The 20,474-nt window shown below is 46.4% G+C and overlaps 1 long non-coding RNA gene across 1 annotated transcript in view; it reads right to left on the reverse strand.

Annotated features, from left to right (window-relative positions):
- The window catches only part of LOC110403670, a 65,681-nt gene continuing 45,423 nt past the window's right edge, over positions 217 to 20,474 (reverse strand). The window contains exon 3 of the long non-coding RNA XR_002441784.1: positions 217 to 15,852. This is a non-coding gene — a long non-coding RNA (uncharacterized LOC110403670). The remainder of the gene's footprint in view (positions 15,853 to 20,474) is intronic.

The following is a 20,474-nucleotide window of genomic DNA, read 5'->3' on the forward strand; positions in this document are numbered from 1 at the left end:
TATTAGATAGTGTTTTATGGCAAAATACAAACTAATCTCTGTTTTGCTTAGCCACCCAAACATTAAATGCCATTGTCCTAAAAGTAATAAAATTATTAAAGAATGTAACTGATAATGAGGATGTCTTGCAGACAGTTATCTCTGTTTTCATCATATGTAGCTCTTTTGATTATTCATATATTTTATTTTATTGTTTGGGAAAAAAAAAAACAGGCTGTTATTTAGTTATTTCCATATTAAGAATCTTGCCCACATCCTAAATTAAAATTTTTTATTGCATTACTGAAATTAAGCAAGACTTATTCCTGCCCCCAAAGTAACGCATGTAAAAGTATGAAAACTCTAATGTGAAGAGAACAGTAAAACTGTTCTTCTATTTACAGCATTTAATTTCTTCTCTGGAATAGTTCTAACGGCTTCAATAGAAATATTTGTCTGTGCACTTCACGAAGAACCAGCCAGGAGTTTGTAACTGGTTCCTTAGCAACTATTTTTCCCTTCTAAAATTAAATTATTTTTAAGCACAGATGTAATGTAAAAATTATCTAGACCGCACATCACTTGTTACAGTTACACCACTTCACAAACGATGCACCCAGCAACTGTCCAGAGAGCGATGCAGATATTTCCTCGGTTTTGGGCTAACAAAACGTTGTAGTGTTTTCTTTGTTTCCTCTTTAGAATGAACACGTTTTTCCAATTTAGGACTTTTAAGGGAAAAGCCAGTAAGTGGAATTAAACACATTGAATTTTCCAATAGATTTCTGCGTAGTCTTTGTAACAAATGGTCCCGCACCTGGACTTTTCACAAGGTGTGTTTTCCATTGAGCGTAACAGGAATTAACTGAAGATGGGCATTATTAAGCTTTGCGCTGCAGTGGGCTTGATCTCCATCTCAGCACTACAAGAATAGACCAGGAGTAGCTCTGCTACATGCAGGGCTTATATCTGCACGCAGGCACTGAGAGGTGAGGGAGAAGGTGAGTGTTTGGGAACTGCATCTGTTTCCTTCACAGAAATCCAACTTGTAAAACTGATCATCTTGAATTGCCTTGAACTCATACTTTATTATTATTACTATTTGAATTATTGTTATTTGGTTTTAATTTGCAAGAAGCAATGTGAAGATGACTTGCTTTTAAAGATGCCAGACGTCTCAGTGATGGAGAACAGGTTTTAAAAGGAACAAATTCTGGACTTTCGTGCCCATTACATGGGTTACCAGTAACCAGGGCTATGAAAAAAACTCCAGTGGAGCCACTCTGAATGCATGCTGCAAGAACTAACGAGGTTTCCCTGTCGGCAAAGCCCAGCAGCAGGGTTAGTGGCAGTGGGGGTCTGCTGCCCCCCCCTGAGGAGTCAACCCCATGGGATTTGCCAACCTAAATAACACACCCCTTTTCAGGAGCTGCTCGCAGGATTGGTACGATTGGCTTAAACTATTATTTTGTGACAGCAAAGCTACTAGCGCAAATGACATTAAGCTGAAATTGCCCCTTTCTTCAGAATCAGGCAAAAACTTCCATCACAGTTTTAGGTAAATAACTGTATATATTATTTAAACGCACCGAAAAACGAACTATGAATACTAACACGTGGCATTACAGACATCTTAAGATCATGACAAAAATAAAAGTGTGAAACCAGTGTTTCTTAATTCTCTTTTTTTGCACATCAGTTAGTGACAGTTCAGTCTGCCGTGTGTTTTTGCCATCGGCTCTTGTGTTTCCCGTGGGCAGCCACAACCAGGGCAAACCCAACACAACTCCATGAGGAAGGATGGTCCCAGCATTTCCTGCCCCGGAGGTTAGGACTGTCCAGTAAAGATCAGCACAATATTAGAACTTTTGTTTCTTTATCCAAACTGCTGAATCTTTTCCAGCTGGCCCATTGCAGCTCAATAATCGTATGGAGTTATATCAGTGGCACTCATTCATTTTTCACAGGCTATAATAAACACAGCAAAAATTAGATGAGGTTCCATTTGAGGTTAAATGTTTCCATGAGATAATAACTTCTGTTTACAACAAGAAAAAAAAGTGGTCTATTTTTAAACCTAATTTAGATGCTGTATCCACAGTGTACAACAGACCATAAGCGATACAGGATCCTGCTCTCTCCTTCATAGTTCTAAATGTGAATGAGGGCACAGGGAATCCTGCTGGGCAGAGGATGGAGGAGTGAAATGCCAGGCTTCGCAACGCCCAATGACTCTCAAGGTAACGAATTTCCCTTCCCTGCCCAGGGCTGAGCCTTTCCATCCTTGTTGTATGTTCTGCTTCTGAAAACTGGCTACGGCCCTATGTAAACAGCACTGCTCCTCACCATTCCCTGCAGCCGCTTTGGGTTTGCAGGGCAACCTTGATGAGTTCCTGCCAGGGCTGAGAGGGCGGTGGGTGGTGGGCTGGGATGTCTCCAGCTCACATCGGCACAGTCAGAGGAGTGATAACAGAGCCCAGGCTGGGAGGGGTGCAGCTGAGGCTGCAGCTGAGGATGCTGCCAGGGAGCTCCCCACACTGTGGGCAGCATCTGTTGCAGAAGGAGGCTCATAACCCAGCTGCCAGCACCAAGTTTTGCAGTCTGTCAGTGGCAACCTCCGAGCAAGTACTTAGAAATACACTCCTTTGATTACACCAGAGCATGGGGCTGTGGGGAAGTAGAAACCAACTAGCAAGCACAACGCTGCTGTCAAGCTGAAGAAAAGCAGCACCAGAGAGTTACCACTGGCTGTGTCTTGTCAGGGTGTGTGTCTCAAAGGGGGTTTGGACTGCAACACACTGGGTGCTGCGCAAATGTACCAGCAAAACACGATGCCTTGCTGTGCTGAGCTGCCCAGCTAGATCAAAGGGTGAGAGGTAAATGCATTAGTCTTGTTTTGCAGCTTGGAAACTACAGCAGAAGAACATTTGCAGGTGATTTTCCCCAAGGTCCTACTAAAAGTTCAGGGTAAGTGTTGAGCAGAGCTCTGGGGCTGTGCTCAGTGCTGTAACCGCACGGTCGCTCTTCCAACTGGGCGCTCGCGGCCGTGTTTCTTGGCCTCTTCTTGACTTCAAGAGATTTTCAGGGTGCATAAAGAGGAAAACTTCCATAATTACAGGCAGTGATGTGCTAAAGAGCACTCAAAATGTTTTTTTTCTGGTTTTGTATTGAAGCAAGAAGGCACGGTTCTGTTTTCCCTAAATCGTGCAGCAGCATGGAGTTCGGGTATTTCTTCCTGCGGAGCTGCACGTTCTGGTTCAGTCCAAGTTTTTTGTGAGCTGCAGTTGCAGTCTCTTTTCAATGGAAAATCAATGAAGTGACTTGCTTTTTTTTTTTCTTGTGAGATGTAGAGAATTATACGGGCTAAAAAGTGCCTTTTGGAAACTCAGCTTTGGTTATGGACAAGGGCTATTGCCTTGCTACCCCATCCTGCAGCAGCTGTAATTTGTTGTGCCATTAGCACCATGTCACCAGCTGACAGCAAAACAACTAGCTATGCCAAAATGTTCCGTGAACTATTTTGCAATTTATTAAAAGTGCATCCTTCAGCCCCTCTGCCTTAGCCAAATACAGATGAGACATTCCCGGGATGGACAGAAGCGGTCCCAGCGGAATGAGGGAGGTCTGCGGCTGCCAGACCATGTGCGGGATGGAGCCACAGCAGTCTTGTTTCTCATTCTCGTTGTAGCATGAGATAAGCTTGGAAATTAGAAGCCCAAATCTGAAGATGAGGCAGGTAGATGGTGGGTTTTGAGTTTTGGGTGGGAAGCCCTGGCTCCAGAGGCCCATGGCAAGTTCCTATTGCAGTCAGTACAACAGAAACCACACATTGTCAGACCCCAAACATGCGGGTGGAATGGCTTGGCCATGTGGGAAACAGCAAAATCCTCAGTGTCTTCCTCAGCTTTCTGGCTTTTATGTTGGTTGCATGGCACTGATAACTTCAGTGATGAAGTACATTTGGTATATGGAGTCAGAACAAAATCATGAATGAAGATGATATTCAATAATTTTTTTCAACCCTAAACATTTTTTTAAAGAGTTACCAGAGTTCTTGAAAATATTTTTAATAGTTTGGAACAACTAAATTTAGCTAAACTGCAGATAGGCCTCTCTTTAATACAGCTAGAGTTACTATGGCAACATGCTACAATTATTTATTGCCATGACGATCCACTGTAGATTTTTTAAATGCATTATCTATTTTTGTTTGCATTGTCATTCCTGCCAGGGGAGGGAAGACACCAAATTTGGTGCACTGTGAAATGGCCAGCATTGCACCCAGGCAGTCACAGGGGAGAGGCCAGGGGAGATTTTAAAATGAGTGGCAGTGAAAGCCAAGGAACAACCCCCCGCAGGACTTTTTCTCTTATTGCACCTAAAATAGGTTACTGTTTCTAGATGACAAGTGAATAGGAACTTGTTCTTTGATAGTCTTCCTCCTGTCTGCTCTTTGATAGTCTGCAATACCAGACGCAAGCTGGATGAATGAAGCGGTGTGGTACACGTGCTGCTGCTAGCTGTGCCGTGGAGAAGCGCTCCGCCAGGCAGCTGAGCTGTGGGAAGGGTGGGACCTGCGTCCTTGGCCACGTTCTTCAGCATGGTGGCACTGCTGCAGTTACAGTATTGCTGGCACACATGCTTGGTGTCTGCTATATACAACAGGCTGGGGAGAGCAGAAAAACCTGCACATCCCTGACATGATGAAGAGAGAGAAGGATCTCTGCTGTTTGCTGCAGCTGCAGTTGTCTTGCTGTGTGCAGTACAGCTTGTAGGGCATTATATTTTTCATCCAAGCGGTGACCATGCTCTAACCCCCAGCATCTCTGCATAAGTTTCTGGCCCCAGCAGTGCAGGTTGGACCTGCCCTATTTGGGGCTCGGCTCTGGGCAGCCCCAGCTAGTACAGGAGCTGCAGCAGCTGTCCCACAGGGAGGCTGAAGGGCACGGACGTGCTTGAGAAGAGACGGTAGACATTGTTCCTACCCATCCAAGTGATGCTCTGCTGGTCTTGTCCAGAGTGATGGTTAAGTAATCCCAAGGAAGACTTGGAAAAAGCTCCCTTTGTGGCTCTCTGACTAATGAAAAGCCCTTTATATAACCCTGCAATCAATTGCATGGTGCTTCTGGGACGGGTAATTGGGCTACGAATGGGCTCCGTTTACGGGAGATTATGTAATTTACCATTCTGTCATTATCTGCTCCCAAAACTGTGATTATTTCTCCAAGGCTCATGCTCCCAGAGGTACTAGTAACAACTAAGACCTACCTCTTTCCATCTTGGACCATGAGCAAGATCTTGGAAGTTATGGCAAGTTTGGGCTAAACTTGAGGCTGAGGCAGTTTTTGGTGGGAGATCCCAGATTCCTGTTCTCATACAGCATGTGTAGATGTGAAAGTGATAGGTGCTCAAGAATCAAGTAGGTGTTTGCTGCAGGTGAGGGTGTTGGAGCCATACTCATTTACAAAAGTCAAGAACAGTGCTTCCTACTCCTCCATTGCCAAACGCACACTCAGCAATGTCCAGGCAGGGGAGAGTTTTGTAGCAGCCCAGCAGTGACTCACCCATGGGCTCTCTGGTCCTTATCAGAGGCATGGTGCTGTCCTACTTCAGGGCTTTGGTATCTCCATCCTGCCACTTGCTCTCATCTCCAGGTACCAACCAGCAGCCACAGGTGGGTAGGGGCTCCCCTGAGCCATCCATACGGTTTGAAACCCTGAGGATATGGAAGGCAGCTTACAGGGAATGGGATTTCCCCAATTTTGCAGGCTTGTTGCCAGGATGGGGACACACAAACTTGCCCCTGGTGCCAATGCATGCGGGAACATGCAGCCTCTCCTGAGGAATTCCGCAAGTCACCTGGTGCCCCAGGTTACCCCATGCTTGTATGGAAAACTGTGGTTGTGAACTATGGTTTATGGATTTTGCAGGACACAAGAAGAGACTGAGAACTTAGGCTTGTGTACCAAGCACAGCAGATACACAGAGTAAAGACAATATCTGTATCCAGCTGTTTATGAGCTATACAAAGAAAGTGTGGGATTCCAACAAGGAACTGGAAGCACAGGTACGCTCAGTGACTTTCCACAGGTGACGCGTGCAGCACAGTGTTTTCTTTGGCCAGACTATTTACTGTTGCAAGAAACAAAATTCTGCCTGTAAAATCAGACATGCTGTGTTTGGAAAGGTGCTTTCTGAGAGCTAAATCTAGTTGAAGACCTGAGCCAGCCTCTGCAGAGCTTAATGCATCAGCAGCAGGATGCAGCTTGAGGACAATTCTGTGGGATTACAGGGAGCCCTCTGATGTTTCTCAAGTATTGAATTATTTCAAGAAACAGCCCGGGCTCTAGCAGACCCTGCATCATGGTGGCAGGGTGAGAGAGGAATACTTTGAGATGTTAATTAGTAGCGAAGAGCTGTCTTTCACACTAACCGCGAAGATCTCCAGTGACGGTGATCGCAGGAGGCAAAGGAGAGCAATAGAGCATTTCATTTGTAATGCATGTTTTTATTTCACCTTGGAGATCGGCTCGGTGATGGATTTGGCATGCAGATAACGAAACTGCACTGCTGCAGGATTCCTGACTGCAGGGCGCTTAAGCATAAAGGGAAGCCCCCAGGAAAGCTCCTGGCAGGGGGCAGGAAGCCCCGCTTGGCAGAGGCTGTGGGAAGAGGTGGCAGGGAAGAGCCGCACCTGCGGCAGGCTGCGAGCAGCAGAGGGTGAGCAAGAGGAGGCCAAAATGGCAGAGGGAGGACGAAGCGGTTATGGGTAAGACAAAATGCATGAGCTGGGAGGTGGGGAACATTTGAGCTCTCGTGCTCCTTTCCAGTATTTTCTGTGTTGAGATCTCCCTAGCAAGGCCCATTTGTCCAGAGCTGCCAACCAGCCAGGAGCAGTTTCCAGTGCTTCACCTCTGTTTCCCAACTATTTCCTCCAGCTGGCAGCTGTGCCAGGGCTGACTTCACTGGTGTCAGCAGAGGGGCCACAGACAGCATCAAGAAAAAAGCCAAGTGCTTCTGCCCGAACCCTGTCTGCTAATTTCACACGAACACAAGAACATAAAATGTGGCTGGTAATGTGTGTCATACAGGCAGCTGATTTCAGTGGCTGCTTTTAGGCTTGGTGGCATGGAGGTTTTAAAGGCGCTTTTTGATCCCAGGATACAAAATGCTGTGGAAATGCAACGTTTCCTCGTGCAGGGGTCTGTCTGTCGATCCCACTGCAGCTGGCTTATTTTCTGTGTTTAAGGAGAACTGCAGTTACAGCACTCCTGCATGTTTAACGCTGTTTCCAAGTCCCTCTTGACTTTCCTTTCCACATTTGGGCTCTGATTTCCACCTCCTTGGACTGAGGATGCTGCAGAAGCGCAGCACTGGAGCTGCTCAGTGCACTTCAGCCACACCAAGCTGCCATGGGTGAGCACAGTGATGGGGAATGGGAGGCGGTTCTGTGCAACCACGTAGTGCTTAGGTTTTATAGAGACAGATTTGCTTCATTTACACAGATCTGAAAGCTATTCACGTCTACTATAAACAGATATGGCAACTGGGAAAGAGCGGGAGAAAGGAGGGATAAGAGTGCAATCTCCAGAACCAAATGTAAGGGCTGTAATTAATCAGGTAATTGCAGTATTTGCATGGAGTGTCTGTAAATATTACTCCTATTCCTAAGTGTAGTACTTTGGACCACGTATCTTATCATGGAACCAACTGTCAAATAGAAAACACATGCACTTGACTGGAATATAATGAATATTAGGTCAGCCAAAATGCAAACTGAATTAATTTGTAGTTGTGTACCAAGTGATGCTGGTGAGATAATTTAATGAAACCCTTCAAATAAATATCCACTGGGGGAACAATGCAGGGGAGCAAATGGCGTGTGCACTGCAGGATCATGAGGGTTTCATGCGACTGCAGAAGGAGGCACCCAAGAGCAAGCAGGAGAGGGGAGGATTTTGCAGAGCACAGGGAAGAGCAAGGGCTGAGCGGGGGACCTGGCGGTGCTTTCGGGCCAGGGCTGCTGCGGGGGCCTGCAGCTGCTCCAAGGACCTTGGTTGGGTCACCCACACCTCAGTTTCAGTTTGGGTGTCATAAAGATAGAAGTGAGTGAGCTAAAGCAAGAGAGAGCACACGAGATGACAAAGGAACAATTTGTGCTCTTCTGGCAGTGGCAAAAGGAAAGCTCTCTCTATGAGCTGTGCACATGTCTTATCTCATGCTCAACACCAGCTGCTGCCCTGTGGTTTGGGTGGCAAAAGGGGAATTCCCTGACTGCCAGAGCTCCCATGCCATGTTCCTGGGGAGTCCTGCAGCCACTGCAGAGAGCTGACGTAACGGGTGCCCTTGGAGCAGGATTATGGGACACACACTGAACTTACTGGGGGTATATCCACTTGCCACATGACATGTCATATGGCTGCCTGCTAAGCCTACAGCAGCTATTCACACACAGCAATGTCAGATGCTCTTTACTGGGTTCGGCATTAGTCATTTCAGAGCGTAACACCGGAGGACCAACTGTTGAAGGCTAATAAAGTAACAGCTACAGTGATAACGAGTAACAGTAGCTGCGAGTCATGTTTGGGGTGTTTGACGTCAGGCCAAATCCAGGCAGAGCACACTAAGACAAACATGACTTGGAAAGCTTAGACAGGGTCACAGCAGGACAGATGGACCTGGGCTGCCATCAGGAACCAGTGTGTGTCCCACCAGTTACCTCTGCTCCTCCAGGATGTGGAGGATGCATGTGCAGACCAATGCTAGGGGATACAAAAGATGGAGCACACGTGGATTAGACATAAGGAACTGAGGCTCTTCCTTGGCATGAATCCACTCATCTGAGGTGTCACTGCCCACACACCACCTCCGCCCAGTGCTGCTTCATTTCAGCTGGTGGTTGTGGTCCTCCCTGAGAGCTACAGCCTCCACATTTACCCCAATTGGCACATGGCATTTGTTGGGTAAGCACTGAGGCTGCATTCCCAAGATGGCCCTGGGTGTGGGCCGTGAGCTCTTCCTTCCCCTCTGTGAGCCAGGTGCTGCTCAGCAAGGTGCCGGGGAGCTTCTCTCTCGCTAGCCATCTCTTCTGGATCTGGCATTAGCACTGCCATGACTTGAAGACTGCGAGGAGGGAGCAAGAACTACTCGGCTGTGGGGGCTGGGAGGGGAGGATGCTGTGGAAGGGCTCTCCAGAAAGTGCCTGGGGGGCAGAGAGGTGCACCTCTGTGGAGCAACCTGCCTGTGCCAGTCTGGGCAGAGCCTCCCATGACATCAGCTTGTAACCAGCTTCACAACAAGGTGCTGGGGGAGACCCTGCAGCACACAGCAGTGGGAACCTGGCTTCTGCAAACCCAGTGCTGCCTGGCCCCAGTGAAGCTCTCGAAACTTCTGTGCCCGGAGCCCCTAGCACTTGTGTTCAAGCCAGTCATCACAATGACTACAAAGTGGCATTGAATAAACCTGTCTGTGAGCACCTGTTTGTAAACCTAACCACACTGACAGTGCTCTGGGGCGGAATTGATGTCCCACACCGAAATCCCCGTCTGACTGCCTGCTGTGACCCAGCCATACAGGAGGGCTGCAGGAAAGGGTAGCTGGCTCCTGCAGCAGCTGAGCCTGGCGCGAGCAGGGACCTGCAAACCCATGGGAGCCTGAGACAGGTGTTTGGCTGCTCTCGCCTGTGGAAGCATTGCACAGTGTGGGAGGGTGCTGGAGACTCCGTAATTATAGCCTGCAAATGTAAATCCTGCAGTTTGCAGGAGTTCTGGGATATTTCATGCACTGTAAGCTCAGCAACACCTTTGTGACAACACGAAGACTCAGAGGTTTTTGCCTCACTGCAGCAAGGTGCAAGCTTTTGTTCATTAACCCTCACACCACTGACAACTCCTCATTGCCTTCTCTAATTGATGGGAAAAATGGCAGAAAAGAAAGAGATAAAGGTGAAGGGAAACCCCCAGGGCTGCCTTTAGTAAGTGCATGGCTCATGGGAGATCTCAGCTGTTTCTGAGTCCCCACTTGGGTTTGTTTCTGCCACTGAACAGAGGAGTCAGCAAGGTGAGAGGTTCAGGACTCGCTTTGAATTTTCTTCACGTGAATTTCTTCCTCCTTTATACTCAGAGACAGTTTCCGTCACTCAAAATAAATAAATAAATGAAAACCAACACACTTTCCTAGCTTTTTTTTTTTTTTTTTTTTTTTTGAAGTATTCCCTCTAGTTGAGCTCCCAGGCTGAGGGATGTCAGCTGGCAGCAGGAGCCCTGGCTCTCTGGGTCTTGGTTTGCCTCCTGCTGGGGAGGCCAGCAGGGCTCCCGGTTTGGTTGCTGATATGTGTAAAGCACTCAGCGGGGTTAACAATATTTAAGCAGCAAGTATTAGTTATTCACATGGTTAGCATTGCCCATTATCTTAGCATATTTATTTAATAACTCTATCTGTATTCTCTGCTTCAGAGGCAACACTGTCTCATTTGCCACCTGCAGCCTCAGCAGCAGTTTGGCTTATCCTGGTGACACTTCACCTGCTCTCCTTATTTATGCCAGCATTCCCTCTGATACTCATGTTTTCATGCCTCAGGTTTATGCAAGTAAACTGGGGATGAGGTGCCCTGGACACGTTGCCCACATCTGTTGAGCACTGTGCATTTGGGCAAGGGGAGATGTGAGCTCAGGGCCAAAGGCTTGCAGCCCTACTAAACCCTTCAGCGCAGCTAATTGCTTGGCTGAATTACGCCTTTAGATACCTGGATTTTCCTAGCCCAGCCCACCATATATGGAGGCTCCAGTGTACCAGAAGTCCATCATTCACCCTCTTATCACAACTCGTGCAGCCAGCAGACTGTTTCCTCTAGAATAATAAATACACTTTTAAGCAGAATTTGAAGTAGGGCCAGAGAGTGCTGGGAGCACTGGGCAGGTGGGGACATGCTCATGTCAACAGTAGCGATGCCCCTGTTGCTCTCCCTTAGCAGCGGGCTCCTCCTGCTCTGCTGTCCCAGGCCTCAGACAGGGATGTGGGAGCAGGAGTTCTCAGTCCCTCCTGGGCTCAGAGAGTATGGAATGAGAGCAGGGCAGGAGCCATGCTCAATGGGTCTCCTCTGACCCATAAGGAAACCAAAGAGAGGAACTGCACCTAAGTCAGAGCGTCGCACAAAGCTTTTCCTTAAGCATTTTCTCTGTCCGCTTAGGACAGGCAGAAGGGAGTAGGGAACCTTCCCCATTCCAAAACTGCTTGTAATTTGGGTTTTTATATTCTTAAATGCTTCTGGAAAATGATTGTGACTAATTTCTGTGACAGGCAATAATTCACACACTGCACTGGAGCATCAGCTTTCCATCCAGCTGTGGGTTTTCCAAAGCTTGGAGAAATATGTTCTCACATCCCTGCTCCTCTGTTAAAAGTGATGGTGAAGTCCAAGAATTACTGTGGGGAGCGAGAAAAGCTGGCAGGTAGACTTCTATGCATGACCACAGAAACAAGTAACAGCCTGCAACACACTGATTAATACACCAGGTGAGCGATGGCGAGTTCTGCCTTTGTGTGTGGGCATATACACGTACATATCGTCCTGTGCAGCTCTGTAATATGCTGGAAGATGGAAAAATGGCATCTGAGCTTGAAATTCCCCAGGATCCAGGCATGAGCACTCCAGACTGGTCAGTCATAAGAAGTCACAGGGGAGTTTGGAAGGGGTAGGAGGCTGCTCAGGGTAGCATGATATACTCAGGAATTCAGCAAGATCATGTCAAAGATAAATAGATTTTTTTTTCCCCATCATAGCTGGCTTCAGCTTTCTTTGCGTCTGTAGATAAGAACAGCAGGGCTGATTCTCCTGCCCGGGGATAACTCCATTGACACAAGCTTTGGAACTCACGCAAGTGAGGGCAGGGTTAATCTTCTGGCTTTGAAGTATCCTTGTCCCAACAGATTTATCACTGGGGCCAAAGCAAGGCCTTGAAAGAAAGGAAGCTGTTCTGTTTTGCAGCCTTTTCCTCCACAAGAGTGTTTGCAGTTGTCCTTTTATTATTATTTTAGCTCCAGTGATTACACATGTGGGGCCCTTTCTGCTTTGAGGTCTTTTTGCTTTTGGTATCTTAGGGCTGTCAGCAAAAGGATTATTTAGAAACAGAAATGACTTGTTAAGTGGGTTTAGCTGGTTGTGGACGTGGTGTCAGGTTTTACCACTCAGGCCTTAATTAGTCATTGCATAAGGACGGGCAAGTGGGAGGCAAAGAGTTAAGAATGAACGCCAGAGAAAGGGAAGATACGTATCATTAAATAAAAATGTGACCACCCATGATTACAAGTGTTGTAGTCCTCCTTTTAACAAGCACACACCGTACTTTCATTAACCCGGGCCTGCCTGAATAGCAGCCTGTCCTGCCGAGCGGGCAGTGATTTGGTAAAAGCCGTCCCTAACGACAAAGACAGGCCACCTACCATGAACTTTCCTCTATGACTTTATTCTTCAGTAGTGCTCAAGTGTAAATAAACTTGTTTACTCCCATCAGGATGGTAATGATAATGAAGCCTTATTTGTTTCACCACAATGACGAAGTAATTTGTGCGTAGCCAAACTGGAGAAGCTGAGGGAGAAACTGCAGTTCTGCTGTGCAGTCCCATAGGCAGGGCTGCTGCAGTCAGGGCTCTCCGCCACTCCTTGTCCTGTGTGGCAGGGTCAGTGAGGGAGAGTTCTGCATTGGGCTGCTGCAGCATCCCAAGATTTGTCGTGCAGGAAACAGCAAAGAAACAGCAGTGACCATCAGGAGTGACATGGGGGGGCCAAGCGAGCCTATGAGGCAGAGAGTGAGTGACTGAGTGAGCTGGTCACCCTTGTGAGTCACTAAGAAATGTACAGAATGTTTGATGAGTTTTTTTCCATTCAGGCTGGTATCTCTGAACCATGAATGAATCACACAGTGGGAGGACATGAAGAAGGGGCAAGGGGAGCCTGAAGCAGGGTGGCAGAGGGCAGAGCATGCTGCATGCTGCAGAGAGGGCACAGTAAGCAAGCAGGGGCTGGGCATCACCAGGCTGGGGGGGATGCCTCGGGGGAACCCACTAGGCTCAGGCTCACCTCAGACTGCTGTGACAGTGAGCAGTGACTTGCACCCCATCGGCTCTGCCTGGCCTGGGGCTTGGGCAGCCTATCAGGCAAGGATCTGACCCGGATAGACGTCGATCCTTTCGTTTCTTGTTATGGTGGTTTTCAGCTGATCATGCCAAACTGGTGAAAGCATGCCTGAGACACAATTTCTTTTAAATGATAAAATAAACAGTTTAAACCAGGCTCTTGTGATTGCTGGAAATAAGAGCAGAGATGGGGAGATGTGCTTCTCTCTCACTGTATCCCTAATGAGGCAGGCAGTGAAAGTTTAGCTATTTCTTATTGTTTGTAACTTCCTAGATAGCCATGATTAATTAAAAAGAAAATAAAAGCATTATTAAAACAACAACGCTGCACACACACATACACACACAAAGCAGAATTGAAGAAGGGAAGGAAAAATGCAGCCCAGATACAATGCCTGTTGGCAGGCTCTTCAGAAAACCTCGCCAGCAGCTGCAGTCTCCTCTTTACAACACGGGAGGCCACTGCGGCAGAAAGCTGGGGAGGATTTTGCAGGGGAACCACCCGACAGGGCTCCCACACACTGAAGCAGTGGAGCAGTGAGGGATGGGGACACCAAAGCCCAGTGCACAGATGCATATTTACCCAGAGCTCTGCAGTGATCCTCAAGGACAAATGGTTTAGCAGGCATCTGGGAGAGACTGGGGACCACCAGGTGCCTGAAAGGTGATGAGACACTGGGCAGAGAATAGAAATGTCAGACCCTTTAGGCTGTAGCATGTTATTTTCTGAATTACAGATATGTATGGGATACGCTTGGCCACAGCATGGGGGTGCAGCCTGCTCCAAGCTACACCAGAGCTCTGTATGCACACCACTAACATCAGGAGCAGAAACCTGAAAGCCCCTGGCTCAGGTGGATGTAGATCCCTGAGGTAGCTGAATATTTTAGTAGCATCAGTATCTTCAAAGAGGCCTTGCTCAGAGAAGGCAGCCGAGCACAGGCAGCCGTGCTGACACCCGTCAGCTGCACAGGCTGGTTTCATGGTGCAAGGGTGGCTGCCCTCACAGGGAAAACAGTACAGGTGGAAGAGAGCGTAACTGTGCTGAGCATGACAGATTGTATGTCCTTCAAGGACATGCCACGTTCTTCTGTGCTGAGGACTTTGGGGCTGGAGGACACTTGCATCCATGGTGGCAGCAATTACTCTTGTTGTGACAGGTGCCGCAAGCTCTCAGCTGCTCTGTCCCACAGTCTGTGATGTTCAGCAATGGTATGCATCAGAGCATCATGGAGCTGTGCTGCTATCTTCTTTTACAATTTCCCTCCATTTTACTCCTGAAGATCAGAGTATCAAGCTTTCCAGAATGTACCCCCATCTGCCTGCCCTCACAGAAGTTTTGGTTGGCCTGCCAGCCGGTGTCGAGGTGACTTTCTGCAGCACAGAAGAGCTCTCCAGGAGGCCGTCGCTGACAAGACGCCCTCGCTCCTCATTCTGGCTTTCACCAAGCACAGCGAGCAAGCACAGCAGTGACTCCAGGGCAAAACAGAAACAGTTAATCTGAGGTAATAACACTTTGCTTCTCTCTAGCACCTTCTTTGAGGACCTCACAGGGCTTTTCAAACATTAATGAATTAAAGCTTTGCAGAACTCCTAATGGAAGTGAAAAGGGAGGTGAAATACAGTACGGCAATGCTACACAAGCTCAAAAACTCTCCAAATTGTTTCCATGGGGACTGAAGCACAGCCCTTTCAGCTAACAGCTGCGGGGAACAGCCCACCCCTCCAAAATGCTGCAGGAACGCAGTGCTTGCTTGATAGGAAATGAGAACAGGGGAGAGAGTGAAGAAGTCCAGTTAAGAGAAGACCTTTATGCTGAGGAGTACATTTGCACAGCTCTATCTTTCTGTTCAGAAATGCCTAAAAAAAAAAACTGGATTCTCCTGAGCAAGCACCCGACTCCTTTGAAAAATGATGGTTTGCATGAAGCTTCCGGATCTTTAAGAAAGTCCAGGCGAGGCTGTGGAGCTGTGCATGCAGCTTAGCTGTAAAACCTTCCTTATGCTGCCGAATACTCAGCTCTGCTTGAACACAAAGCAGCCTGGCATTCCTAATGACCTGGTTTTCTTAGCTCATCTGAACCAGCACAGCGTCACACCCTTCCCCACACCATTTCCGCTCTTGCTCACAAACAACACCATCACCTGCAAAACATCTGGCACCACCTCACATGCCTCTGCGAGGACTTTCACCCCACACCTGCCTCAGTTTGACATTGTTTAGTGAGGAAATCCTGTTGGAAACTCAAGACAGGGAAATATGGGAACAAAATTCCCTGCACAAGTCACCTTTGCTGTATGACTGAAGATGTAGGTATACTCAGGCTGTGGGAGCAATGACATCTACACCCCAAAATCATGATATCCTTCTAACTCTTCCATTACCAGAGCTCTATCCAGAGGCAACTGCTCTGTGTGCACTCACCTCAGCTGTAAGCAGGGCTGAGTGCTGGGTTTCCAGTTCTGTACTCCTTATCCTTGCTGCTACAAGCTTCATCTGCAAAGCTCAGACTGCTCTCCAGGGAGGAAGTACGTTGGGAGCTCTGATGTTATAAAAAAGATCCCAGAGCAGAAATCCAGTGGTAATGATTTTGTTTCTTAATGTAAGTGAGTCCCAGCATTGTTTCAAAGGTGCTCACAAATGTGATGTAGGCACCAGGAGATTCTGCTTTCTGTGGTAGTCTCAATATTGGAGAAAATGAGCGGCAAAACATGAGAGTTGGACTGAGACTCAAGACACCTGCAAAGACAAAGTAATTGCATGTGTTAATTCCTCTGCACAGTGAGAAATCATCATTCTAATATGGCTAAGCATTAGTTCCTAGTTCATATTTGTTTCGTGCGCTGAATCATAATATCCAAAATGGTAGATCCAGCCTGCTTTGTGGGCAGGCCTGGCTTTCCAGTACCAAACCAGAGCTAAACCTGATGAGCACCAGTGAGTGAAACGGCCAGATACATTGTTAGAAATGAGTGAAACACACATCATAAGCACAGAGATCAATAAAAACTTAATTGTGGGGCTCTATTATAGATTATTGAATTATTTGTGTTTTGGAATTGATTGTCACAATGTCTGACTCAAAGATGTTTCTGGTGTTAACTCTCAAAGCTTTGAGCAGCTTGAATGGCTCAGTTGCTGAATTTACAAAAATGACACTTTTCAAGGCTTTTTAAGCTTATGCTTAAAAACTATCAGAGGTAATATATTTATGAGAGCAGATTTTTTCTTTCTCCCCACATCAGCCTGTGCAGATGCCTGGTTGACAGATAAGAAGAGAGTATCACTGCTGAGGTTTCTCTGAATGCTTCAGGCCTGATCAAACTTCAAGTGCAAACTCTCTAACCAGTTTCCTTTAGGAGTTCTTGCAAACAACCAATTTTGCTGCTGTTAAAAAACATGATGAACATCTGCTCAGGTGTGTTTTCCAGAATCTAAAATATCACAGAGGCACTGCTGCCTTTCAGGGGCCCAAAGAGGGTCAGCTTTCAAGGCCCAGAGGGAACTACCAGTGATTGCTGTGGTCCCATATGTCTCCAGGAGATAATGTCCAGCCCAAGTGTCAACAAGAGGGGAAGGCCAAGACAGTGGGAGACCATGAGTGTGAGGCTGAGAGAACTGGAGGCCAGAAGAACAGATAGCCTTTATGGGTCACGCAGCATTACTCTCCTCGAGCAGGAGGAGCAGACTCCTAGTAAAAAGCTAAATGAAAACATCTAGCAACACCCTGTGATAACCACATGAAAGCCTGGCTCCTGTGAGGTGCCTTTGTCAGGGACCTGCAAGCAGAGCGTGAAATGTCGCATGTTGCAGCAAAGCCATCCAGGGCATGCCCTCACTGCTCTCTGGGCTGCTCTGGGAGAAAGCAGGATATTTAAGTAGGTGTTTATACACCATAGTGTTCTTTCACGCTTGGGAACTGTGACTGTAGCCTCCGCATCAAAGATAACTTCATAATAGCCTTTTAGTGGAAATAGCTGTTATTTACAAGCTAAGCTGAGGTGTAAAATAAAAGCAGTGGATATTATTCATAATGCACTAGAAAAATTGCTTCCACATAAGACCTTTTTATTTCACTTCTGAAAGCAGCAATTTCAGGTTAGAAATCATGGAGAAAATCTCGGATCCATTGAAGTCAGCACGAGTAATTTCCTTACCAGTGTTATGAAGAACATTTTAGCTTATGAAAGACCAACAGATTTTTTGATCTAATTTCTTTTTCATCATTCTTTTTATTTCATTACTTTCTGTACATTTCAGCTGGGCAGTGCAAGCAGATTGGGGTCTTTTCTATTCCCAGTTACTTTAACTGTACTGTTCCTATGTCCAAGAACAGTGAAGACAAGCATACATTCTTACAATTTCTTAAAAAATAACCAACAAACAAAAGAACAACCAGACCCAAGCAGCTTTTATCCCTGACCCAAAACTAGTGATGTTTCTTCTCCAAATCCTCCCCACTTCTTTTCTAAAGTGACCAAAATTTGGGCATTAAATTATCTCATGTTGTTCCTTCAGTGCACTGAAATGCTGACACTTAGAAGGAAACCACTTTGTATTTTAAGTAAGTTTCAAACTATATACTGGATATTTGGTTAACCAGGGTCTATCTTTTATTTGCATTCCCCAGTATTGAAAAGCATTAGAGAACTAAAACAGAAGGATAACAGAAGCTGTGATGCTCATTCTTCTCACACATACTTCCTTACAATTTTTTCTACAGACTATCAAAATGGAGGTACAAAAATAGAATCACAGTTCCAATGATAGACTGGATTCTTATTCTTCTGAGACATTTCCATAGACGCATTCTACAAAGTCTATAGTACAGCTCAGCTAAATTCTACACAAGTGTAACATGAACTCCCTGGTTAATGCACGTGCCACTGCTCAGCTCATCTCTGCCTGCCACCCTCTCACCATCACTGTAAGAGTTGTGACTGCTAAGATCCATATTCAGAGTGCAGAGAGCCACGATCATCCCCCATGACACAGATCTGACATTCATCTTGCTTATTTTCTGCACCAAACTATTGCACTACTTTTTTAGAGTACCTGTGATGTCCTGAAAAGGGTCTGGGACACGAAGAGTCTGTTGGGATCACTTGATCTGCCTCATAAGAAGGTTCTAGGTCTTAACTAATTAATTAATATCTAGAGAGTTCTTTAGCTTTTCGGGCAGCATGCCTCATGGAAATCATTCTACAGCAATGGGAAATCCTCTGCCCACGCAGCTTGCAGCTCCCAGTGAGCTTCAGAAGTTTGGGGCAATGTTACACGCTTGCTAAAATTTGTGTTTTTCCCCCCAGAGCTTCATAGCTCCGCCCCACCCTATGCTGTCTACAGAAAAGAAGTACAAGTATGGTGGGCACAGTTAGTTATTGCAACAGCTTTAGCCTTGTGATATTAACAGCTTAAGTGACTTCCCTATCTCTTGCATTCAAGTACAAAACCAGAGGCATTGTATTAGAAGAAAAAAAAAAAATAGATTCTGTTTTAAATTAGCACAGGATTGAAAACAGAAAACATGCAATACTACCAATTCCCGGGCAGATACCTCGCACATCCAGCCACACGCCATACAAGCTTATTTCTGAAGCATCGAAGCACTACGTTTTTATCATTTCTGCATTACACTGTAACCAGCTCCTCAAGATAAGGAAACAAGTAAATACTAAAGCGTGTTTTGTTTGGTTGGAGAGTGCAACCTGTCTGACAAGTGAGCAAAAGTTATATAAAGGCCCAGGAGTAAAGTTCTTCTGAGCAAAACGCACCATCTAGAGGCGAACACCGCTTCTGCAAGTGCTCCTCAGAAAACTGCGCTGACTGAAGCGATTAAACGGCTCACAGAAAAAGAAGAAAACTCACCTCTGTGGAGGCAACACAATCAGAACTTTGTGCTTTTGGTCTTTTAAGTAAATATTCGTGAGGCTTTTTCTAAAAAGCATCCTTCTGTATCAATTCAAATAAGGCTCCTGTTCTCACAGACCTTTCGAAAATAAAACCAGGCTACTGCTCATGCTTGCTCCAGAAGTCACAAAAGGAAGGTGCTTGCCTGCAGGGGCTGTGGCGTGTGTGGAGAGCAAAATTACCTCCGCAGATAAGCTCTTGCTTTCAGTTAATGGATCTGCAAAGTTTTCTCCAAAGGGGTGAAAACGTGACAGAGGTGACATATCTGAAATTGTTTTCCTACACATCTCTCCCAGAAGAGATCCATACACTGTGAAACTCCTGCTGAAGCCAGTGGGGGGACAGTGGAGATGCTGCAGTGGAGTGCCAAAAAATGTTCCTGGTCTGGAAGCAGAGAGAGGATCCTCAAGCCCATGGAGAAACATCACCTCCCCGGTGACATTTTAGCCAGTTTTTCAGGGTTTCCAAGATTGGTGGGGCCCAGCAAAAGGGATGCAGAGATCCCAAGTGTTTCTCTAGTAGTGTGGAATTACCTGGTGTTCATTAAAGCAGCACATGGTTGATGTTTACTTTATTATCACTATCATAAAAGCAGGGTAGCCAGGAAAGCCAGAAGGTGAAGATGGGAAACACTGTACTTCACATTCTTTCCCCACCAGGTGCAGAGGAATATCCCTCCATTGATCTAGTTGCAGGAATCATCTGTAAACAAATGTGTTTTGAAGCTTGCATATGAATAGGAATCACAACATCTTGCACACCTTTTAGTAAGCCATATGTTTTCTTTGTGTCTATCTCAAGAATGTCAGAATCCGAACATTTCCCCAGTGACAGCTTCATCCTTTAAACTTCACAGATGAGACAGAAAGCATAACAGTCTGTGCTAAAACAGGATTAAGAGTTACTAGGGTGACACATAATTTGTAGGATGCTGGTAATGAACCTTTGGAAAGCACAAGACCTTCACTAGAGCTCAGGAGACCACAGAGACCCAGTTTGCCTCTGCTGTCACTGAAATAGCAGTGAAGACGGTGAATTCCTTCTGCCCTTTCCCTCCCCAGTTCTCTGCTACTGTTAACTGCTTTACTTCCTAGAGGCAGGATGCTGCCCCTAGCACCAGGGATTTACCTGGGGAGGAGGGAGGCTCTGGGCCATAGCTTGCCTCAGTTGTGTCAAAGATCTGCTGCTGAGAAAGCGATCTCTTCTGTCAGGCTCTTCTGCAGGCATCTTCAGTGATAGCAAAGTTGTGGCTCCACCTCACCTCTTCCTACAAGGACAGATAAACAACTGTGGCAGCAGAAGCCTCAGGGTTTTATTCATTTGCTCAACATTGGTAGAGGACATCAGGTTTCTTTCCCTTTCCCTTCTTCTGCATGTGCAAATTACTTCATTAAACTCCTCAGGGAGAACGATGCCAAAGATGGGTTTGCATTTCAGGTATCTGCATACCT

This window comes from Numida meleagris, chromosome 9 (genome assembly GCF_002078875.1).
Source record: "Numida meleagris isolate 19003 breed g44 Domestic line chromosome 9, NumMel1.0, whole genome shotgun sequence".
NCBI classification, from domain to species: Eukaryota; Metazoa; Chordata; class Aves; order Galliformes; family Numididae; genus Numida; species Numida meleagris.